The sequence below is a fragment of the Camelus bactrianus genome, chromosome 19 (assembly GCF_048773025.1).
Source record: "Camelus bactrianus isolate YW-2024 breed Bactrian camel chromosome 19, ASM4877302v1, whole genome shotgun sequence".
NCBI classification, from domain to species: Eukaryota; Metazoa; Chordata; class Mammalia; order Artiodactyla; family Camelidae; genus Camelus; species Camelus bactrianus.
This window is the reverse complement of record NC_133557.1, coordinates 46,154,686-46,175,119: the sequence shown is the minus strand read 5'-3', so window position 1 is coordinate 46,175,119 and position 20,434 is coordinate 46,154,686. Positions and strand designations below refer to the sequence as shown.

General features: G+C 39.8%; 1 long non-coding RNA gene across 3 annotated transcripts in view; it reads left to right on the top strand.

The window, feature by feature from the left end:
- The window catches only part of LOC141574105 (uncharacterized), a 59,506-nt gene that overhangs the window by 29,653 nt on the left and 9,419 nt on the right, over positions 1-20,434 (top strand). For all 3 annotated transcript variants that reach the window (XR_012500781.1, XR_012500782.1, XR_012500780.1), the window contains exons 3-5: positions 1,740-1,939; positions 2,243-2,365; positions 19,674-19,761. This is a non-coding gene — a long non-coding RNA (uncharacterized LOC141574105). The remainder of the gene's footprint in view (positions 1-1,739; positions 1,940-2,242; positions 2,366-19,673; positions 19,762-20,434) is intronic.

Here is a 20,434-nt window from a genome sequence, read left to right as displayed (position 1 = left end):
TTAATAGAATTGAATGAGCTAATTCCCCCATTTATACCTAAATTACTGATCACGTGGTTCTATGTTAGTGCCTTGGTAGTTCATTACTAAGGAACTCGGCAGTGAGAATGTGGGTGGTGGACTGCTGGATCATAGAGCTTATATTCCAGGATATGCTTGTAAAAGACTGGATGTGCAGTGGATTTTTAGTAAATATACATACCTTTCCTAATCCACATTGATTGTTTATATATCTTTACACTAATATATGAACAATTTTTTATTGCAATTTAAAAATCTTTTTAGTATTTAAAATATGCAGCTATAACAAAAATACATGAAATAAATAGATTTGACTTTTATTTTCTTTTCAATAAGCAAAACAAATAAAATAGAAAAAAAAAGTTTTGAAGGAGTAGAAATAATTTTATTTCCATGGAATCAATTCCCTATGTTAGGTTTTTTGGTTGTGTTGCTAAACAGCATATAAAATTGATAGGTTGTGACATATTGTAAATGAGGAAACAGTGGAGACATACTACCTCCAATGAAGTCATTTAGTTACCACGTCAAAACTAGTTCTGCTTCTTGAATGACAGGCCAGTAAATCGGGAGATGAGGTGTTAGAGCAAGGAATAGTGACTTTATTTGAAAAGCTGGCAGACCCAGAAGATGGCATACTGATATCCTGGAGAACCCTCTTCCCCAAGTCAGAATTCAGTCTCCTTTTTTACTAAAAAGGGGCAAGGGTGTGGTTGGTTGTTGCAAACTTCTTGCTGTACGAATTGATTTCCTTGGAATCTTTTGTTCTTGCAGCTGTCCATGTGGGTCAAATCATGGTGACCCTTTAAAACCTCCAAAAAAAAAAAAAAAACAGGTTATTCTCTATTTTGCAACTTACCATCTCTACATAAGTGTACAAGAGCTAACATCCTTAAAGATCAGAGCCCGCAGAATAGGCCCTCCTGGATATTTCAGGCTAAAGGCAACTTTCTTTTACAAAAGGTGCAGAGCTAACATGTCTGAGCCTAGAAAACAGGGCACATGTTTAAAGCCAAAAGAACACATTTAACATGAAGTCAAATTTGTTCTTTTCTATTACAATTCCTTTTTCCACCTCATAAATAATTTTAGTAAGGAACATGAACAATTTTTAATTTTTCTTCTTAATAACGGATAAATGAGCCAACTACATTTTTGTGAGCAGGGATGCTGTGCGTGCCTTGGGGTCACAGCAAACTCTTGTTGGGGGTGGTCGACCCTGCAACATGTCTGATGCCCTGTGAGTTTTGGTGAGTGTCTCCCTAACCTGAGGCTCTCTTCAAGAACCAGCATATGGGCATTGACCTCTGGAGACCTCTTTTTCAGCTGCAGGAAATTTTTTCAGATACTGTGATTGAAAAATCACTCCAGCTGGGGATAAGTAGGGAATAAAGGATGAGGAAAAGGGCTTGGAGTAAAGTAGAAGAGGAGGACAGAAGATTAGGGAGCCTGGGGGCTTGGAAGCGGGGCTTCGGGAGAGAGACGAGCAGAGGTGGGGAGGTGCCTGCTCCAGAACCAGCTCCTGCACCTGTCCATGCGCTCAAGCCACACAGCATTTAATTGGCCCAGGACGCTATCCTGTCTGGATGTCACCCTGGGCAGAACCTTGAGAATTGAAGGTAAGGGGTGGGCAGCACTCACCTAGGGGTCACTGAAGGCTTTAGTCAATTCCACAGTGCCTTTTCTAGTCATGTGTCTTCACTTGTCCTTTATCTTAGGATCTGAGAAGCAGGAGCAAGGAACTCAGGGAGAGATCCAGGAAGATATCTGACTCTGTTAAGAGACGACAGTCACAGCGACACGGGGAGTGAAGACACTTGCAGCAAAGCCAAATGACTTCACAACGATTGCATCAGAGCTGCAGGTGTGAGAGAGCCTAAGCCTGTCTCAGAGTGCAGGGGACAAGTGGAAAGGAATGGTAAAATTTCCACTGACAATTGAAATTTTGTTAAATAGCCTGCTACTCTTAATTGTATCACTTGATTGTATGTAGGTGTATTTCTGTGAGAATTTATAGGTTCACACAAACCCACCAGCACCTCTTGCCCCCATCGGGGATGGGCTTTCTCAAGCACAGTGCACCTCATGCTTGGGTGGGCCATGCTGCGTGTCCTCGCCTGGGGCCGGGCTGCTGCAGGGCACTGAGTCCCCGAGGCACGGGCTGTGTGACACGACAGGAACATCTCTGCTCATGACTGAGGGCCTCCGTTTCCCCCTGCAGTGTAAGAATGCCGGTGACTCAGTTAGAAGCATGCTTCGAAGCTGTCCGTGTCCTTGCCATCCAGAAGCGGAGCCTGGGAGCTTCCGAATTTCTCCAGAATGCGGTTTACATTCACCTTGACAGGTGAGTGTATGTCCTTTTACAAGTGGAGGAATTACTGCCATTTCCCTGGAACTTACTCACCACTAGTCTATCTGATTTTCCTGTGCTAGGATTCAGTATAGCCTGCTAAAAATTCTGGAGTCAGATCTTGAAACCCTGATAAAGAGGATTATTTATTTTATTTCTTTGTACGATAGTATTTTACTTTCAAAATTCAGAGTTTTTGGTTCTTTGAGGAATTTTTTCGGGGGTTTGAGAATCAACTTTGCTCTTACCATCTCTCTGACCTGTTGCTATATGCCTCTCACCTGTCTTCTGTCACTTGTGAGGCTGTTCCATTTATGACCCTGTGTGGGTTGTTCATGTTATAAAATATAAAGTCTGTAAAAGTACAGTCCCTTTTACTCCGAAGACATTCCACAAGTACTACTTAAATCTGGGTGTGGTTTTTAGAAGACAGAATCATTAGAACATGTACTTGCAGGTTGCTAGTGCAAAATCCCCAAATCAAAAGTCTAGCTCAACATCTAAAATCTTTCTAATCTACCTTGGATTTATATGGATAAGTGAAGCAGTTTGCTAAGAAATCAAGACCAGGTTTAGAATACAGGCTGGTGTAGCTCAGCAGGTCCTCCCATGCTGATGCTCTGCCAGAGGGTGGGGCCAAGGGGAGAGGGCGGGTCCTTCCCTCCCTGAGCTGACAGTTTGATGGCAAATACCTTCATCATGTGAAGAACTTGGAGTTTCTTCTAAGAAAAGTGGGTTTGAAAAGAGTCCTAAAAGCACGGGATTGACACAATCCCATTTGTCTCAAGTAGGGGAGGGCGGCTGTGGGGCCACTTGGGAGACTCGTGAGTCCAGGTGGGCAGTGATGGTGGCTTCCACTTGAGCGGTGGGACGGTCAGTGGGTAAAAGCGAACAGATTGAAGACATGTTTCGATGGTAAAAAGGAAAGGATGAATGCTGTCTGTGAAGTTAGAATGGAGTAAGGCCCAGGTTTCTGGGTGGATTAATGAGGTAAATGATAGTCCTGCTGTGCTGTGATGAGGGAAACCTGCAGAGGGAGTTCTGGGGAAAACTGATGAGTTCAGCTGTGGGTAAAATGAAAGGCTGTTAGATGTGTGGACTGGGAGCTCTGTTGAGAGCCAGTAGTGAGTAGGGTGAGGGAAGAGAGACTTTCAAATCATTTTGTCTTGTGAACATACAAATAAGTATGAGCAATGACACACTTAACACCTCTATATTCTGGATTTAAAACCCAGTAACATTTTGCTATATTGACTGCAGAGATTCTTAACTTTTTTAACAGAAATAAAATAAATAGAAACAAAATAGTGGAGTTAATCAACATCTTAGAGTTGATGTGTGTCCTTGTATATATTTTGATACCTCATCTGTTTATAACTATAATCTACAAAAAGTTAACTTGCTTAGCATAAGAGTTAAACAGACGGAAGTGACACACACTGTTGGGGGTTGAAGCTGATCACCTTGGGCAAATTATGTCGCCTCTCTGTGCCTTAGCTGCATCTTCTGTGACTGCCCCTGGGCCCCTCATCACAGCTGATTTCCTAGACTTGATGTTGGGAGGGAGGCTGCTGAAGGGAGAAAGAAGTGGCAACTGCTAGGGATACTGAAGAGAGAGACAAAAGCAGATTAAAGCCTATAAACTTAGTACAAATACCCTCAAAAGAGAAAGAATCCCGCAGTGTTTTGAGCCACTTAGCGTAAGGAAAACAAAATCACGTGGACCCAATTCTCTTGAACATTTGAGTATTGTGGGTGGGAGGGTGTCATCAAAAAAGTGTTGAGAAAAGGCCTTTTGGTTTCCCTTGACGTTTCCAATAATTTTGGGTAGCATAAGCAAAACCCCCCCGGTTCACAGTGGAAGGTGCCTTTTTGTGCAAAACTGACCAAAGGTTGGAAACCAGTCTTCAGCGGTGCTGGCAAATGAAGAGACTTCTGGATTGGGTGGGGCACTTGCTGTGACTTCCAGGTGACCTGCTGGCTGGGGACTGTGGGGCGGGCATTAGTTCTTCAGGGAGACCCGGGCATAATCCCTGGCTCTAAGGCTGCTAGTCTGATTAGTCCCTGGGCACCCGCAGTCCTAATGGGGCAGCTCGGGATGTGGCCTGGACACCTGCCATGCTGAGGGTGAGAAGAGGGCTTCCCTGAGGGGGTGTCCCTGCGGAGAGTGGAAACATCCTCCTGCAGGGGAGGAAGAGCCTCTGAGCAGGGTGCTGGATGCACAGGCAAGACCAGCCTGACCACGAAGGTTTTGGGAAGCCGGAAGTCATACAGTGGCCCGAGCAGCCTTGTTCCTGAGAGACTGGACGGAAAAGATGCTGAAAAGGCAGGCTAGGGTCAGACAATGTGGTGGGCTATAAGTGACAGGAAAGGACTGGTCAGGCAGGCATGAGAGAACCCTGCGGGCGTCCCAGCTGGGGCGTCACGCTGGAGGGAGAAGCAGAGTTATAGACTTTGCCACTTATTAACTGTGTGACTTTGAGCAAGATCACCCAACCTCTCTCTATATATCTTCATATGTAAAGTGACACAGTGACAAGCTCGTGTCATCAGAAGGCTTAGTTTAGCTCTGATCCTATTTGTCCAGTCCTGTCAGTGCTGCCCTGCAAGGTTCTGCAGCGGCTGCTCTTACCCTGAGATGGGAGGGCGTAGAGGGACATTGTAGCACCCGAGGGCAGGAAGGGGTTGCTTTAAAAGCAGACGTGTTGCCGCCTGCAGCTGCAGACCTGCAGGCAGTTTGGTTGATGGTCGTGGAGAGAACTTTGGAGGCCTTAGCGTCATTTTAAGACTTGTTTTCACTTAGGGACCGGATTTGCCTTTGCAGATTAATGTTGAAGATTTGGGCTTCTGGCAAAGCTGTTTTCAGTGATGGTATATACGTAACATATCGTATAAAATAAAATGATTTTCTTAACTTGTGGGACTTTGCAGCTGTTGGAAACAGCTCTGTTGGCCTGGTCTCCACGGAAGACACTAGGGGTCAGCAGAGCGTGCGGGACGGCAGGCAACCCACAGCGCTTTTGCCGGCTGTTCTCCCCAGTAGGGCACTCTGCTGAGTTGACTCTTCTCTGAGTTTGGTTACCAGATGAGCAGACAGCAAAGTAATGAGTTCTGGTGGGATTGTATAATGACAGGAAGAAAGAGGAACCAGTAGTTTTTCAGGACTAGAACACGCTTTTGGTTCCTGATCCAGTGTGTTCCATTACAGAAGTGATGAGTTGTGTCTATTCTGGGACTTGATTGAAATAAACGTTCAGCCTAAAATTAAGAGTTGTGTTTCATTTGGCGGAAGGACTCGAGCTGGGATGACAGCCTCTCAGATCACTCTGAGGGACTGCTCCCAAGAGGTATGGGAAGAGCTAGGATATACAGGAGCTTTACAACAAAGACCAGGTAGTTGGAACAATAAAAGATTGCTTGTTATCTAAAGAAAGCCAGGTATCTCAAGTTCAAGTATTTAGTGGTTTTCTATATATGGGAGGAAGCAAACATTTGGACTCACTGAATTCATACTTTAACAAGCACCTAGCTATCTAGGGCAAGTATCCTGTCCTTTCTTATTCTGAGTCCTCTCAGAGGGCACCAATGTGAGTGGCTGAGAGGCTGGGCTGTAGGCCTGTCATTGCTGGGGTGTGGCAGCAGCTGCTGATGACTTGGCTTCAGCATTCTTTGTTTACTGACATGGTTGCAGTATTTTCTTTCACATTGTAGTACTTTCACTCACAGTGCTCCCCCTTGGTCCTAAATTCGACCAATATTTTGAGACGTTTCATGACCAATTTTGTCCCACGGTGCTAGGATGGCTCATTCCTAGTTCAGGTGAATTATCTTCTGAGCTGCCATTCAAGGTGTTAGTTTTTTATCAGACCCTGTTGATACTAAAAGTTCTCTGGATCGCCTGTCTTACTAGTCTATTATGATCCAGGAATTGTTTACCCTTCGTTGCTCATTACCATAACTAGAATCACACTATTACAGTTATTTTACACAGAGTTATAAATTTTATATATTCCTTCAAGATGTTTAGCCATCATCAATCTTGTAGGCCTAGTTACACATTGGGAAATGTAACAGACAACAATTTTATTATATAGACAGGATATAATGAATTCAGCTAGTAACGTTTATAAAGTCATGAGTAAGAATTTAATAGTCAAGAAGTTATATTTTTGGGTTAAAATTTTCCTTGTGTTCCTGATTGAGTTTGAGTGATCTTATGAGAAATTTCATATTTATGGTCAGGGTCAGAGCAGGTATTAATTGGCCAGGTGAGGTCTCCCACCTTGTAAGATCAACAGTGGCCTAAACAGAACTATAATTTCTTTTTAGAATAACGTTTCTGAGGGCTATCTAGTTAGAGCCATGGAGTAGGGAAACCCACCAAGGTAACACAGAAGTACTAGACATAGGTAATTTACCATGAACTTAACAGTTGGAGTAGTTCATAATCAAAAGTAGGAGAAATTATCAAAGTAATTGGCATACAGGCCTGGTTCGGTGTCTTGGGTCTGCAGTCTTCTTCAGATGTTGCCTTCTTCTCATCTTAACCTGCTAGCTTTTTCTCCATTTGGGCATTGTTTTAAGGTGAGCAGTGCTCTATAGGCCAGTGCACTGCAGGGGCTGTTTCTGATAGGAAATGAATCTGAAAGTCCGTTTCCTTCAGCTTTGGTGTGTATGGTATAGTTAAGAGTACCTGATAAAGGGTCCTTCCATTCAGGTTGGAGACAGTTCTTTAAGTCATGCCTGTTCCAGTATTTATAATACCCTGGCTGCTGGTCATGGGGCATTGGAACTTTACCCAAGGATATATTACTGAGCCTCAGAAACAAACCAAGTGTATTCTTTTCATAATTCAATTAAACTTTACAGCAATGTGACATAACAACAAGGAATGATCTGGGAAATGTCTTAGTGAATATAGACTTCAATCAACAAAATTAGAAATTAATGTCCACTAAAATATAATTTTTTTTCTCTCTAAAGTTACCCTCAGTTTTCTCAAATATAGTCAAATCAAGATTAATTTGTTTACAAGCTAAGTCTGATTATTTGATTATATAGGCTTTTTTTAAATTGGCTGCTTTGGAACTTTTAATAAGGACTCTCAGGGTAGAATGTTAATAAGGTTTTCTTAGGCCCGGAATGCCTTGTCAAGGGCTTATCATGGATTTCTGCCTTACAGATTTAGGTAAATTCTTTTCTCTTTAAAATCCTTAAAATACTTTGAGATTGCTATATCTGTTAGGAGATGATCTTCCTCATTTGTCTGATAGAGCCACTGGGGACCTAAGAGATTTTAGTCTCTTGAGGGATCAGATATAGAGAAAAGATAACTGTTCCAAGTCTGCTTACATAGGTATAATTTATCAAATTTCTGTAAATCATAACTAGCTTAAGGAGAAGAGTTTCTTTATGTCTGGGAAACAGGTTAAAAGCCAGTAGTATTTCAGACAAAATCAAAAAGTATAACCATATTCACCAGTTTACTCAGTCCCATGTAACTAATTCTTTTAATCAGAGTTTTCATTAGACTTTTAAAATTTCTTACCAAGTTTAGTTCAGTGCTATAGTTTGAAATTTATTTGAAATCAATAAATCTCCTTGAAGAGAAAGCAATTTGCAAAATCATCAGAAGGAAACAATTAACTGTATATAAATGACAAGTGATTTAAAAGCATGGTTAAACAACGTTACACTATAATCAATAAAGAAAGCTGGTCACTATAACTAGAATTATGACTGGTAACATTTCAGATATACCAGAATTTTAGGGAATCCATATAATTTCTAGAATATCTATATTAATAATATTTTCTCATACAATATAACCTAGGAAGATCTATTATTCATTTGACAATACCATGTTATTTAACATGCCAAATGAAACTTACTAGTTTAAAATCTCTCTTTGGGATGTTTCAGGGGCCCTCTGTAGCATCCCAAACTTAACTGGAGATTAAAAGAACTTTAATTAGAAATTGATATTTGGGGAGCTTGTTAAAAGTTTTCAGAACACTTTGTCAGATAAACATATAGATCACTGTAACGTAGTACTATTTCATTAACAAGAAAATGCGTCAAAGATAATGGCAGAACAGATCAGTTAAGTGGTATAAGAAGTTTTACAATCTGTTACTGAAGGTGGATTAACATTTTAAGAAAATTTTTTCCTCTTAACAGCGAGAAAACCAAATCTAGTCTTGTACCTGCTTACTTCTAAGATTCATTTACTTTGCCCAAGTTGATTCTAAACTTAGACAATTCCGACCACGTACAAAACTCTTTCCTCAGGGTTCCTCTTCCACAAGCGTTCCACAGCTTTCTATACTCACATTAGTGTGTCCTTTATTTTCTCTTCCATTCAGAAGTAACCAGCTTCAGAAGAAAGTCACTATTTTTTATTAACAAAATATAATTACATTCATATATCTTCCTTTACACATTTATCTTACTTTCCTAGGATACTGAGATAATACCCTTAATAATAGAGATTATTTCAGGGAAGCACCAACAATTTATTAATATTTCTAAACGCCTTTAGTTTCTCTGTAAGGGTAAGTTAAATGTTAAATAATTCATATTTCAAACTTATTTTATCTGAAAATGTCATAGCTATTTAATAAAATCCTATCATTTAACTTAATTTAGCACAACTCTAGAATTTAAAGATACCAAACATTTAGAGATTATCTTAACCATACATTTTAAAAATATATTTTAAAAATTTACCCAAAGCTCTCATCTCATTTGCATTTAATTTACTTAAAATTTTACTACACCACATTACTATTTTTTTTCTTGACAATTCTGCAACAGATATAACAGGATCTTATTTGACTTTCATTAAACCTAGGTACAGTAAAGGTATTGTACTTAATATTGATGACTTTAAAGATGTCTATATTAATTAGAACATACTTAAACTAAACAATATCAAATATTATCTTAATATTGAATATTTTCCAGTTCACGTGACGCTGAAAGTCAATTTGGTCAGTTTTTATTTTAAAAATACTTAATTTGTAAGCTCTTATTTTTTTTACGTCAATTAAGCAGAGCTCTTTGACTTTGATTTTTTTTTCAGCTGTAGAAATATCTCACATCTATAATGTGTACGCAGGCTTATAAACATACAAAAGCTAGAGATCTCATAGGTTCACTTTAAAACTTACTTATAAGTTAGGTATAATAATAGTTGGAGTAAGCTGAATTTGCTTTCTCAAATCACTAAGGCTTACTATTTATGAAACCGACATTTAAGATTTCTTGACAAATGCTGAAGGACGCCTCAGAGTTCTGAGTTCTAAAATGCCAAAAATTTCTTGGCCTTAAGTATTATCTCGTTGAGCTAATTAGGCTCAGTCCTACGTCACTGTTTGCTGTATTTATATTTCTGATCTGCAAGACAGAGACACACGCTTCCAGTTCCCCAGAGAACTGCTCTGTCATGCAGGTCCAATTGTATCTCCTTAATTGGCTTTTTTTGTATCAGTGAGAAGAGCTGTAAACAAAGAATTCCATGTCTTAAAACTTTAAGATTTACTTTATCATGTCTTCCAAAGCTTGCATAAGGTATTTAGTGAGGTCTCTTTTCCTTCAGTTATAAGTTAAACCCAGGGAAAACCTCTTATTTTATTGTCTATTAGCCACTGAATATTTGTTTTTAATTTTACATTATATTGGACAGCTCACAAAACTCTATTGGTTTCCTTTACTTTGTTCAATTAATATTTTCTAAGGGACAGATATGTGCCCAGCCTTATAATACCAAGAAAGGGAAGCATTTTCCATTGAAATATATCTATCCCACAATATAATTAAGCAAAAGTTTTATATAAAGCCCATTTAAATATGCCAATTTTACAAACTTTTATCTCAGTTTTATTAAATCTTGTACCTTTAATTTTTATATTTATTAGGTTTAATCAGTAATTCCTATTTCTAGAAGGAGTGCCAGAAGCTTTTTTTTTTTTTTTTGTGCATTGTATCTAATTATATACAAAAGTCTCTGGGATCCCCAAGTTTCAGCCAAAGAGCTTAGGCCCTTCTCGATTTTCAATTTGATTAATAGGTCTGTTGTCCCAATCATTGATCAAGTATTTCAGTCTATAAATATGTATTTTTTTTTAGCTCTATAAATACATATATTTTAAACTGTGCTAAAGCGGACTTGTTTGAACTTTAATGTTGGGGGGCAGTAGGTGATCTCTTTGGCCCCTTTTTTTTTTACTTTACGTAGTGTAGTATCAAAACCTTGTATCTAAATCCAAAAATGTCCATTTTATTTATCTCATTCAAAATAACCATATAAAAATATTTATCCATTTGGGATAAGCCCCTTATCTTTTTTTTTCCGACATTTTTACAATCCTTTTTCCAGTTATTCAGCCTAATTAACATTAATTATTCTAAGTATTTATTAGCAACTCTAAAACCATTGATCGGAAAGGAAAAACACAAATGTAGCTTTTCAAACCAGTTTTATTTTTTTAACTAATTTCTTAGGTTAACCATTAGATATATTTTTCTACCTTTAAACTTGATTTTAATAGGTACCAATAAAACGGCTGTTTATAATGAGAGCTCTTTCAACTTTCACCAATTTAAAAGTTTTCCCAAGTTAAAGGATCCATCACATGGCCATCAATTTATATATATATATATAAATATATATATAGTGATTTTAAACCAATAAGATGAAGAGGCTTTTCCACATGAGAGTGGGGGTGTTGCTTAAATAAAATTCAAAAGTTTACTTTCCAAAAGCTAAAAGCCTTTGTGGTCCAGGCTAATGCAACAATGGTTAAGATGGCAAAATATCTGAAAATTGGTACAATCAAAGGATTTTTGAGAATCCCAATTTATTTGCATGGCCACAATATGTACACAATACTTGTACCTTTTGTATCACAGAGTCCAAGGTTTCTTTTAAAAAAAAAGAAACACATATATACATACATACACACACATAAAACACCCAGAGAAAGATAAAACGTTTACATTTCAAGGACACAGGAAGAGAAATCCAAGTTCCCCCTAAAGGGGATTTTGTTCTTACAAGTTCAGAATTCCAAAAAATATTTTATCAGGCCTGGTTAGTTACTTTCAGGGTGAGTTTTTTTTTTTTCTAATTCCTAATTATTGTTGTAAGTTTTGTACGTATATAAACCTGGCTAGTGTATTACTTGGAGGCTGGCAATCTGTCATTTCTTTTTCTTTTCTGTTCTGTGTTTTTATTTTTATTTTTTTAATTTTTTTTGAAAGTTCTATTCCCCATTGTAAGGTCGGGTTCTCAGAATAAAATTGCTGGTAAGATTTCCCACAGGGACAACACTATGGCATGAAGTCTTTGCCTCTACCATTCCTGAAAGTTTCTCCATCACCCAAGAAAGCTGTTACCAGCCAGGAGGAGGGTCCCATTTTTGGAGTTGAAAGGTTCCTCATAAGAGTTTTACTTTTATTCCTAAATATTCAATGGAGGTAACCAAATTGAGGACAACATTAGACCAGCCTCTTACCTAACCACTCAGTCCTGAACCCAGTGTCTTTCAACTTGGACCCACTCAGGACGTTTTCACTGGGTGAGTATTTTCCTGGTATGTTTCCACCAGCCCCACTTCAGACGTCTCCTCTAGGTGGGTGTTTCCTGTTATCTTTCAAACAGGCCCCACCCAGTATGTCTCCACTGGGTGGGTAATTCCCCCCAGTCTCTTTCAACTGGAGGGCCAGGTACCTGGATACACTGCCAAATAAAACTCAGGATCATCAACCAATAGGGGAGATCCGAGAACCAGGAGAGACTCACCCAAATTCATCTGGATTCCCTGAGGAGGCAGATGGGCACAAAGTGCCAATGCTGGTACCAAGGCTCTGATAACTCGGAGAGTTCAGCTGGAGAGAAGTCTGCTCTGGGTCCCATCCTGGTGTCCAAAACTTTTGACTGGAATACATGTGCAGCCTAAAAGTTAAGAGTTATGTTTTATTTGGCGGGAGGACTCAAGCCGGGATGACAGCCTCTCAGATCGCTAGGAGGGACTGTTCCCAAGAGGTTGAGGAGGAGCTAGGATATATAGGAGCTTTAAAACAAAGACCAGGTAGTTGGAACAATAAAACATTGCTTGTTATCTAAAGAAAGCCAGGTATCTCAAGTTCAAGAATTTAGTGCTTTTCCATGTATGGGAGGAAGCAAACATTTTGACTTACTGAATTCATTCTTTAGACAAGCACCTAGCTATCTAGGGCAAGTATCCTGTCCTTTCTTATTCTGAGTCTGCTCAGAGGGCACCATTGTGAGTGGCTGTAGAGGCTGGGCTGCAGGCCTGTCCTCGCTGGGGTGTGTTGGCAGCCGCTGATGACTTGGTTTCAGCATTCTTGTTTACTGACATGGTTGCAGTATTTTCATTCACATTGTAATAATTTCTTTCACAGACTGACTATGGATAATCTGCAACCTTGGAAAGCAACCGAGATGGAATTACTGCAGCTACCTTCTACTTTAATAAGCCGTGTGCAAACATAAACATGGAGGAAGGATACAAAAGGATTTGGTGGTGTAGGGAAGGCTTTCTGCACATTACAAGAGAAGGCAAGGCAGAATTCCTCTCCTTTGTGGGCAGGGAAGTGATTCCACCTTTTCTGTGGTGGTTTCTGAGAACAATTTATGGTAATTAACCAACATTGACAAAAGTTGGAACACAATGCATTTAAGAGCTGGCCAGCTGGAAATTGTGTATTGGACAGGTGGATTTCATAGGCAAGTGGTCAGGTGGATGGGAAAGAGATGGAGCCCAAGTCTGGGCCCAGATTCAGGTTTAAATCGCCATTTCCTCACCATGGGGCCTTGGACTAGAATGTAACCTCTCCTAACCTGTTGGTGAATCTGTGAAATGGGCATGATAATATTCGTTTCTACCTGGGATTGTTCTAAGTTATAAAGAGTATTATAGCACACATGAAGCACTTAATACACTGGCACTTAGCAGTGTTCACTGTGTGTGGACGTCCCGCTTCGCGTGTCAGAGCCGTAAAGGCAGCATTGGTCTGTTGAGGATGCACTGGTAGCCCCTTGAATAGGTTGTGAATTTGGTTATTTCCTTTGATCTTGGTAAATCTGTGTGCCATGGGCAGTTATTTTCATGGACAGATGAGGAATCTCAGGGTAAAGAAGACTCTGTAATTTGCCCAAAGTCAGACCATAATTTTGGGTGCAGGGGCCTCAGTTCAGCATGGGCCCCTGGGCCTTCTGCCCTCTCCTTTCAGCACCTGAGCCAGATGTGTGCTCGGCTGTCTCCCAGCCCAGAATATCCAGCAGGGAGCAAGACATACCTGTCCATGTGCTGCTTGAGCAAAACTCCGGGGTGGAGGCAGTTACAAAATGGATAAACATAAAAACAGATGACTGCAAACTGTGATCAGCTCTGAGAAGGAAAGGAACACGCCTCGCCGTGCAGCGCTGGGATCTTCCCCATCGGGGCTGCTCTGGGGGCGTTCATCTCAGCTAAACAAACTCTGCTGCTGCACCAAGGCAGGAAGGCAGGGCGTGTGTGACCAGGTAGACTGGGCCTCATTGGTCATACTCATTCCCCATTAAGCGGCAACTGTCATGGGCACTTACCTAGTAAACAGTTGTCGGCCATAATCATCACGCACTTTGCTTGGTAGTTTTATAGGCCCCACCTTTGAGATGAGGTAATTGAAGCTGGGGAGTTTGCTGCATGCCCGTGATCACCTTGGAAATACCCCCACTGGTCTTTCAACCTAGACTGGCATGGCTGTCATGCCCCAGCCCTGTGAATGGCATCGTGTAGCTTCTCCCAAGTGGCCCAAATGACTGATATTGATTTTCTTAATTCGTAGGAAATGGTATGTGACAATAGGAGAAAAAGGTAGTAAGAAATTGTTTGGAAAACTAGAAAAAAATTAAATTCTTCCCAAGCTGGGGGAGCGTAAGCTCTGTCACACACCCCACTCACTGCCTGTCACCTCCTCCCTGCCGACTCCGTGTTCAGAAGCCACTCTGAGCCTTTGAAGAACATTTTGCCTCATGACACTGTTGACTAGGACCTGCGACCTCTCTGTCCCTGGTTAACAGTCTATTCAAAGCCATTTAAATTTTATGCAGGCTCATCTGCTCAGATGTAAGAATAGCCTCTTTAAACTTCTTGATGCAGCTCCTTAATGAGGATCTTGTGAAGAAAACCTAGCCAAAACCTGGGATGTATGCACATAATGACCGTAACCTCAGCACTTTGTGAAGTTCAGAATCAGATGGGTGGGAGACTCAGGAAAGGCTTTTTAAGGTAGAAAGGGGAAAGTGAAAGGACGCAGGCTGTGTGAGACTGAAACATCTCGGTCCCAGCCAGCAAGGCACCTGCGTTCAGGATGGTGTGTGGGGAGTGCAGAGTTGTCACAAAGAAAGAAGTGGTGGGATGGGAGGGAGGACACTTATGTACTTTACTGGGGAGGGAAATAGTGGGCTGAACATTTCCTGGTTGAACAAGAGGACTGTGACATGATGTGCTTGTAGTTTGCAGAGAAGGGTTTTGTGGGGACAGGCCTAGGGATAACGCTCTGTGGCTGGGGAGTCAGCACAACAAAGAAACACAGAGAACCGGGCAGACCCCATGGCCCCTGCTGTGGGAGAGGCTGCCCGCCAATTCGAGCCCTTGGGGCTGCTTCTGTCCCTTATCCGGGGCCTTAGAGCTCCCTTCACAACCCAGTCCTGTTGATACAAGAAAAAATGAGTAGGGCATGAGAAGGGCTGTGTCCCAGGCTTTGGTTGAGCCCCTTGGATGTGCCCTGCCAGATGTGGGTACTTAGCTTCATGCAGGAAAGTATTCAAGCGCAAGCCACTGTTGAATAAAGGAAGATTTATTCAGAGAGATTCATTGAAAGGCAAGAGAAATTCCACGATGCATGGGGGTTTGATGCTCAGATTAAAAGTAGGTACACACTCCATAGAGTGTGGGCCTTCTCCGAAGAGGGAGAGAGAAGGGTGACCGTGAGGCGGCGCTGTGTTGCTGGTTTTCATGGGCTTGGTGGCTTCATATGCTAATAAGTAGAAGGACCAGCCTAAGGGCAAGGGGCTGGATTTCCCAGGGAGTTGGCCATTTCCCACCCTTTGACCTTTTGTGGCTAGCCTTGGGACTGCCATGGTGCCTGGGGGCGTGTTATTCACCATGTTACTATTACAATGGGTGTATAATGAAGCTCAAGCTCTGCTAGAACTTAAATCTCTTCATCCTGAGCCTCAAGGCCTATTGGGGGTTGAATCCTTCACCATTTTGATGTTAATTGCTGTGGCCTTCCTTGAATGGCTGTGATCTGCTCCCTTCCATCCTGTCTCACTGTGATGACACAGAGAGAACAAAGGCCCAGCCCTGGCTGTGCTCCTGCATTTAACAGGGGGAGAGGTGGGGTAGGCTGAGGATGACTCTGGGTGGTGTGAAGGATGTTTCAGATTTTCCCCCGTGGGACAAGGGGACCTGCCAGCTGCCACCGCAGATTTATCTCATGGGCATTATCGCTTGTGTCACTCATTTGTTTCTATTTTTCTTTTCTTTTCTTTTTTTTTTAAGTATTTAATGTAAATTTAATATCAGGATTTTTTAGGAAAAAAATTCTCTTTTTCTTTTCTTTGGGGCTCTTTTTTCGGGGGGGAAGGTAATTAGGTGTATTTATCTGTTAGTGGAGGCCCTGGGGCTTGAACCCAGACCCCGTGTATGCTATAAACACGCTCTAACACTGAGCTCTACCACCCGCCCCTTAATCTTTTTCTTTTTCCTTTAGCTGCCAAAAATCTTACAGCTGAATTTCTAGTCAGCCTTTAACACTTACCCTGACTTCATGGCATCCATTTTTATGACTTTACCTCCCCCTGGTTTCATTTAAGTATTGAATCTCCATTTTCTTTTCACTCTCACTTTTGTCTTTTTGTTGTTATGGTTGTTAAGCTGTGTTTAAAAAATTGTTTAAATTCTCTTTTAGCAGGAGGCTGAAAGTAAATAAATATGTAAATAAACATCACACTTAAATGCTTTTATACATTTTAAGCTGTTTAGTAGTTACTTAAAAACCGGACTGATATTAAAGTTATAACATTTTTACATTATTTTTTAATTTTTTCTAAAGGTATAGCTGATTTTCAATATGATATGTTTCAGGTGTACAATAGTTGCTCCATTTATAGTTATTGTAAAACATTGACTCTATTGCCTATGTTGTAAGATACATCCCTCTAGCGTGTTTACGTTACATGTAGCAGTTTGTATAAGAAAGTTGGGTAACACAGAGTCTGGGGCGTGGCTGTGTCTGACTCAGGTTCCAGGTCACCCTGCCTGTCAGAGCCCAGGCCCTCACTCCTGTCTGCAGGGCAGCGAGTGGAGGTAGCTCTCATCAGCGCTGGTACCAACCTCTGAGTGGCAGTGACAGCAGTGACTGTCTGTGGACGTGCAAAGTGTTGTTCCAGGAGATTTACATGCATTTCTTCATTTATTATTTAAAGCCATCCTGTGAGGAATCGTTTTATGTTTTTAATGAATAATAAACTTTATTTTTAATTTGATAGACTTCAAACTTCCGGAAAATTTACAGGAGTAGTACAATGAACACTTAGATACACTTCATCTAAAAGGGCAGTATTTGTCCTTTTGTGTCTGGCTTATTTCAGCATACTTTTTTAAGGTTCATCCATGTTGTAGACTGAAACAGTAATTTATTCTTTTGGTATAATAATATCTTTTTTCTTTTTTTTTTTTGTCTTTGGTCTATTTAAAAATAGTTTCATTGAAGTCTAGTCAGTTTATAATGTTGCATCAGTTACTTGTTTACAGCACAACACTTCAGTTATATAGGAATATACATGTATTCATTTTCATATTCTTTTTCAACATAAGTTACTATAAGATATTAAACATATTTCCCTGTACTATACAGTATAAACTTGCTGTTTATTCTTTACATAATCAGTATCTGCAAACATTGAACTCGCAATTTATCCCTTCCCACACCGTCTTCCCTCTGGTAACCATAGTTTGGTTTCTATGTCTCTGTGTCTGTTTCTGCTCTGTAGATAAGTTTCTCTTTCTTTGTTGTTGTTGTTTTTTTTTTTTTTTTTTTAAGATTCCACATATGAGCGATCTCATATGGTATTTTTCTTTCTCTTTCTGGCTTACTTCTCTTAGAATGACATTCTCCAGGTCCATTCATGTTACTGCAAATGGCATTATTTTATTATTTTTTATGCCTGAGTAGTAGTCTATGGTATAAATATACTGCAACCTCTTTATCCAGTCATCTCTCAGTGGACATTTAGGTTGTTTCCATGTCTTGGCTATTGTAAATAGTGCTGCTGTGAACATTTGGGGGAAGGTGTCTTTTTGAATTAGGGTTACTTCTGGATATATGCCCAGGAGTGGGATTGCTGGGTCATAGGGGAAGTCGATTTTTTGTCTTTTGGTGAATCTCCATACTCTTTTCCACAGTGGCTCCACCAAACTTCATTCCCAGCACAGTGTAGGAGGGTTCCATTTTCTCCACAGCCTCTCCAGCATTTATTGTTTGTGAACTTCTGAATGATGGCTATTCTGACTGGTGTGAGGTGATACTTGATTGTAGTTTTGATTTGCATTTCTCTGATAATGATATTGAGCATTTTTTCATATGCCTATTGGCCATTTGTATGTTTTCATTGGAGAAAAGTTTCTTTAGCACTTCTGCCCATTTTTGGATTGAATTATTTATTTTTCTTTCTTATCAAGTGTAAAAGCTGTTTATATATTCTGGGAATTAACCCCTTGACAGTCTCATTTATTGTAAATATTTTCTCCCATTCCATAGGTTGTCTTTTTGTTTTGCTTACTGTTTCCTTTGCTGTGCAAAAGCTTGTAAGTTTAATTAGACCCCACTTGTATATTTTTGCTTGTATTTCTATTTCTTGAGTAGACTGCTCTAGGAGAACATTGCTGAGATGCATGTCAGATGTTTTGCCTACGTTTTCTTCTAAGAGGTTTGTAGTGTCTTGTCTACATGTTTAAGTCTTTAAGCCATTTTGAATTTATTTTTGTGTGTGCTGTGAGGGAGAAGTCTAACTTCATTGATTTACATGCAGCTGTCCAGTTTTCCCTACACCATTTTCTGAAGAGGCTGTCTTTACTCCATTGTATGTTCTCACCTCCTTTGTCAAAGATTCAATGACCAAAAGTTTTTGGGAGTTTTCTTGATAATTTTTTTACCCATTCATTGATGGATGGATATTGTTTGTAACTTTTGGCTACTCTGAATGATACTGCTATGAATATTGATGTGCAAATTTTTGTGAGAATATGTTTTCATTCTGTTGGCTGTACATTTGGCCCGCCATATCTGTAGTTTCCACTTCATGGATCTAGATGGCTGATTGTAAAGGGACTCGAACATCCTTGGATTATGGAATCCAGGATGGGGGGTTCCTGAAACCAACCCCCCCGAGGATACTAAGGGATGACTCTACAGGTAGGAGTGAAATTGCTGAGCCATATAACTCTAACCTTTTGAGGAAACAACAGACTTTTCCAAAGAAGCTGCACCATTGTCCCTTTCCAATGGCTGCATATTGAGGGTTCCCATTCTTCTGCCTCCTGACCGACACTTGTTAATGTCCGTGTTTTGATTATAACCATCCTAGTGGGTGTAAAATGAGATCTCATTTTGATTTTGATTTGACTAGTGATGCTGAGCATCTTTTCATATGCTTATTGGCCATTTGTGTATCTACTTAATTCCTTGGTAAATTTAAAAATTTGGTCGATTTTCTTTGTATTGGTCAGTTGTAAGCATTTGTTTTATATCCTGGATACTATTCTCTTATTAGATATATGCTTTGCAAATTTTTTCTACTATTCTGCAGATTGTCATTCCACTTTACTTTTTTTAAACATTAAGACAATTTCTTTATAGGGGAGGTAATTAGATTTATTCATTTATTTTATTTATTTATTTTTTTTGCCAAGCACGCACTCTATCACTTGAGCTACCCCCTTCCCCTTTCATTTCACTTTCTTGATGATGTCTTTTGTAACAAATGGTTTTAAAATTGATGAAGTCCAGTTTATCTGTTTTTTTTTTTTTTATCACTTCTGCTCTTGGTATTGTATCTAGGAAACCATAACCTATCCTAGGACCACAAATATTTATACTATATCTTCTTTTAGAAAGTTTATAGGTTTAGATTTTATGTTTCTGTCTGTGATCTATTTTCAATTAATTTTTATTTGTTATATACAATAGGGGGTTTCAGATTCTGGATTCATTCTTTTGCCTGCAGATACCCAGGTGTCCCTGCACCATTCGTTGAATAGACTATTCTTTCAATGGAGTGTTGTTGGCACCCTTGTGGAAAACTGACTGTAAATGTAAGTTTCCCCCCTGGAATTTTTACTCTGTCTCATAGATGTATGTATCCAAACTTATGACAGTACCATAATGACTTGAGTACTATAGATTTGTAGTAACCTTTAAAGTGAGTCCTCCAACTTTGCTCTTCTTTTTCAAGATTGTTTTGGCTGACCTGGGTCCCTTGCACTTCCATATGAATTTTGGGATCAGTTTTTCAATTTTTGCAAAGAAGTCAGCTGGAATTTTGATAGCGATTCCACTGAATTTGTAGATCACTTTGGGGAGTCTTAACATTTTTAACAATATTGTTTACCATTCCATGAACATGGGATGTCTTCCATATATGTAGGTCTTCTAAAATTTTTTCAGTGATACTTCAAATTGTTCAATGTACAAATCTTGTAAATTTTTGTTAAATGTATCTCCCATTTTATTTTTAATGCTGTTGTAAATGAAAAGGCTGAGCTTCTTAAGGGTGGGACTATATATCAATATGTTTATTTCTAGTATTCCTACACATCAAATATACTAGGTTTATATTTGCTACATAAATCTATCCACAACTCTTCCCTCCCCTGTGTTATAAGAAACCAAGACCCAGGTTAAACTACCACAACACCTATGTGGAAGTGAGAAATGAGACCCTTGGGTGGGGCTTTGTGCAGATGATACTGAGAGCTTATTCAGGAT